The sequence below is a fragment of the Cornus florida genome, unplaced genomic scaffold (assembly GCF_030987335.1).
Source record: "Cornus florida cultivar Cherokee Brave unplaced genomic scaffold, ASM3098733v1 CherokeeBrave_3.0.0_Hap2_Chr11, whole genome shotgun sequence".
Taxonomy (NCBI): Eukaryota; Viridiplantae; Streptophyta; class Magnoliopsida; order Cornales; family Cornaceae; genus Cornus; species Cornus florida.
Window position 1 is genome coordinate 17,633,723 of NW_026775581.1, and position 4,765 is coordinate 17,638,487.

General features: G+C 37.4%; 1 pseudogene; it reads right to left on the reverse strand.

The window, feature by feature from the left end:
* Positions 1-2,223: 2,223 nt before the first annotated feature.
* LOC132287279 (small nucleolar RNA R71) lies at positions 2,224-2,322 on the reverse strand (annotated as a pseudogene).
* Positions 2,323-4,765: the final 2,443 nt, after the last annotated feature.

Consider the following 4,765-nt stretch of genomic DNA (forward strand, 5'->3'; position numbering starts at 1 on the left):
TACATCTTAATTTTGTGTATTATTGAGGGATTAGTGTTGTAATACATGTTTTGGCACTTTTATATATATAGATCTTGTTTATTCAATGATTTATGTGTTTTAATACTTCCAACTGATCATTTCATTCTATCCATATGTCTATGTATGCTAGAATAGATGTTCATGTGTTTGTCTCTATTTCATGTGTTATTGATGCATGTCTATGTGTATTAATGCCATAGATCTAGAGATTGTCAAAATAAAGTGCTTAATGGAATGCTTTTGTAATTTTCTTGATGGTTCATGCTCATTTCTTGATTGATTGTGCCTCTCCCTTAGCTTAATTAGTTTAATTTCATGTCATTAGCTTAATTGTAGTGTAGTGATAGTATAGTTGTTAGATGGGCAGACAATCCATACTTGTTGTTTAATGTTCCATACTTTTGAATGCAAGTAGCATATGTCTCTAACCTTGTGGTGTATTTGGCTTGTGAGCTTAATGAAAGGATTAATGACTTACCAGATATATTGTGCTTTTCACATGCTACTTAGACAATATATACTTAATTGTTAGATATATTGTGTTTTTCACATGTTGCTTAGACAATATATACTTAATTGGTCATCCTTGCTAATTAAATCAACTAAACACATACACACATCAATATTGCAACACATATTTCCCTCATTAGTCACTTGTTAAGGGTGTAGAAAAGTATTGTTTGGTGGTGACCTCTAAACCCTAAGATCTCTCTATCTTACTTACTCTTTATTGCATTCAATTATTTAGTTTAATTTGCTCTCTAGTTTAATCAACCAACCAACTATTTGTTTGATCACTCGACCTACTAACCCTAATTGTGATTCACAACCAAATTGAACTCCAATCCCTTGGGACGATCCCTACTCACCCTAACTATATTTTTAGTGAAGGTAGTAGTGGCTTTTATAAATGTAAAACTTGGTCCTCGCCTTAATGCACACTCTTAAGCTTATGGTAGGACGACACACCATAGTTTTTGGCGCCATTGCCGGGGATTAGGCAACGTCGTATTTATGGAATCAATCAGGAATTAGTACTCTTTTGATCATTTATTTACTTTGTTTTCAATTTTTGTTACTTATTGTGTTTGTTCTTGATTGACAAGGAACATTGAGCTAGGAAGCAAGTAAAGGAGTATTCAAGTAAAGGAGCTAAGCAAGCAAGGAAAAATGCTAAAAATTTTAAAAAAATTGCTAAGCTAAAATATAAATTTGGAGTTGAAGTGCTAAAGGACCTTTGTGAGACTTTCTTTACTCAATCCCTTAGTTAAATCGTCGGCCCTTGTGGAGGCTTGTTTTCAAATTCTTAGATAAATCGTGAGCCCGCGTAGAGGCATTCTTAATTGTTCTTTGCATCATTGTTGTTAAAGCATAGGAGTATGGGTTAAGTGTTTGTGGAGGAAGTTTCATTGAATTGTTGTGTAGTCGAAGTGCTTGTTCATTCATTGTGTTTGTGTGTTTTACATTGTGCATGCATGGTCGTAGATCACTAAGACCAACTCTTGTCTCTCTTGGTTTGCATCTTGAATCCGTAGTTAGAAATCCTAGGGGAAGAGGAAGTTCTAGTTCTACCCAATCCACTACATCAATGGAAGGCCATAATGAAGACCATGTAGAAGACCTTGGTCACATAGACCAACAAGGTATCCTCCATCCAAATGTGCATCATGAGAACATTCAAGTAGCATTAGACATGCCTAAGCCATTCATTCACCAACCATAACAACAACAAGGCCAAGTTCCATTGGGAATGCCAAGGCCAATCTATGCTCCACCACCTCCCATCATTCAAGGCAACCAAGGTGTCCATGTTGCACCTCAAATTCCTAATCCTCCACTTGCTTTAAGAGGTCACTATGTGCCTAATGAACATAATGCACCCATATGCATTCAATCGCCACCATTTAGAGCACATCACTATGAAATTAAGCCACAAACCATTCAAATGCTTCCTAACTATCATAGACTTCCAAGTGAAGAACCTTACAAGCATTTGTATGAGTTTTTAGAAGTATGTTCCATCGTAAAATATACGGATATGCCAGAAGAGGTCTTAAGGTTCAAACTTTTTCCATTCACCTTAAAGGACTAGGTAAAATATTGGTTTAACAATCTTAGGCCTTTTTCAATCACTTCTTGGGCAGAAATGCAACAAGAGTTCTTAAAGAAGTACTATCCAGTTTCTAAGACCAATCCCATGAGAACCTCAATTCGAAAATTTTCACATAGGGATGGAGAAACATTTCATGAGGCATGGGAACGCTTTAATGAATTGCTTAAGAAGTGTCCACATCATGACATGCCCAAATGGTAATTAGTTCAATATTTCTTTGAGAGCTTATCAGACAATTATAAAGGCATGGTTGATGCTTCCATGGGTGGCTCTTACATTGATAGGCATGAGGATGACGTGTGGCGTCTTTATGAGAGCATGAGTGAAAATTCTTTACATTAGGCACAGTATCATCCAAGAATGATAGAAATTCACAAGGTAGGAAGAGTGTTAGCTTACATCAAGTTGACCACTCAAATGAAATAGCCGCTGAATTAAAGTCTTTATCTCAAAGGTTTGATCAATTTTTGATTAACCAAAACTCGGCGAACCGAGTATCTTCCTTCCCTAACCATTCTCATCGTGCATCGAATGAATCATGTATGACTTGTTCGAGTGTTCTTCATTCTACTTCTCATTGTCCTCACGGACAAGTGCAAAATGAACCTAATGAACAAGTCAATGCAGCTTTTGTGAACCAAGGGAACAATCCTTATGGTACTCATTATAATCCAAGTTAGAGAAATCATCCAAACTTCTCTTGGAAAAACCGAGGAGAGGGCTCAAACCCTTCCCTATGCAGTTTTCAAGAGAAGTACATTCCACCTCCACTTCAAAGCCAAGGATCCCAAGGTTATAGACCTTATCAATCACAATGGAATCAATTTGCTAACTCTCATTTTCCCAACCAATCTTATTCCCAAGGAAATGCTAGAAGTCCCACCTTTGAAGAAAAAGTTTTGAATGCTTTGGGCACTCTTGAGGCAAACACACAATTGCATCATTCCCACTCTCAATCTATTGTGAAGCTAGAAACCCAAGTAGGGCAAATAGCAAGCACTCTTAATGTACGAGAGAAGGAAAAGATACCTATGAGTGCCCCACCAAAGCAACAATGTGTTGTGGAAACCCATTCCTGATCAGAAGGCCACACCATTGAGCGTGTTAATACGGTGACTACTTTGCAAAGTGGTAGGATTGTGGACAATGAAGAAAGTGAACCGGTGCAACCATGAGTTGACACCCGTCCCGTTTCCTATCATATTCCTCCTTCATTGCATATACATGATCTTGTGAATGAGAAAGCTTCAAAATGTGATTTGAAGAATGATTTTGAAAATGATTTGAAGAAAGATTTGCCGAAAAATGAATTTGAAAAGGTTTTGTTGAAAAATGATTTGAAACAAAGTGATTTGAAAAATTCTTGTGTTGAAGAGTTTTCAAAAGAAAATGTTGAAAAAGTTTTTGAGCCAAAAGCTCCATTTCCGGATGCCTTAAAAGGATCCATTTCAAATGACAAGCAAAAGGCAAAAACCAATGAAATCATGGAAATGTTTAGGCAAGTGAAAGTCAATCTTCCACTTTTGGATGCAATCAAGCAAATTCTGGCTTATGCCAAATTCTTGAAAGACTTGTGCACCCAAAAGCGGAAGAACAAGAGCCAAGCACCAAGAAAAGTGGTTTTAACCGAGTAAGTGAGCTCAATTTTGCAACATAACACTTTACCAAAGTTTAAGGATCCCGGTTCACCTACCACATCATGCATCATTGGTGATCATATCATTAATCAGGCGCTTCTTGACTTAGTAGCAACTGTTAACCTTCTTCCATACTCGGTTTATGTCAAATTGGGCCTAGGTGAATTAAAATCGACATCGGTAGTTTTACAACTTGCCGACCGATCCATTAAGAAGCCTAGAGGTATCATTGAAGATGTTTTGATAAAGATTGACAAATTTTTCTTCCTCGTTGATTTCGTTGTCATTGACACCGAACCGGTCCCCAATCCTAAAAGCCAAATTCCCGTTATCCTTGGCAGTCCTTTCTTGGTAACCGCTAATGCTAACATCAATTGTAGGACGGGGATAATGAAGATCTCATTTGGCCACATAAAGGTGAAGTTGAATATCTTCAATCCCACACCCAGCTCATTCGACAAATATGAAGGAGAGGTTAATGTTGTAGATAAATGCTATGATCTTCAATGTCAAGGAAGTGAGCTTTTGTGTAAGACCAACACTTCAAAGGGATCATCTTCAACCTTGCATTCTTAAAGTGTTGTTTCAAATTCTTGCTTTGAAAGGGCATGGAAGCCCAAAAATTATGATTGCATTGACAAGGGATCAGAAGTTTCTTTTGAGCAAAATTTAACAAGTTTTTCAAAGAACCCTTTGTTGGGTGGAGTTAAAAGCATCTATCACCCCAACAAGGAGGGGATGCATTACAAGATCTTTGATACGGGCTAAAAGAGCCCAACGTCTTGATAGAGACGTTAAAGACTAGCACGACATTTCGTAGGGTGTCAAAACCCTATTCCTCCCTCATTTTTATCTTTAATTTCATTTCTAGCGAAGTCTAGATACTTGTTTTTCATTCATATGCATTGCTAGGAACTGAGATTAGGATTGCATGAGCTTTCATGTTGGAGTTGAGCATTTTGCATAGTTTCGATCGATCTCAAAGGAGAGTTCG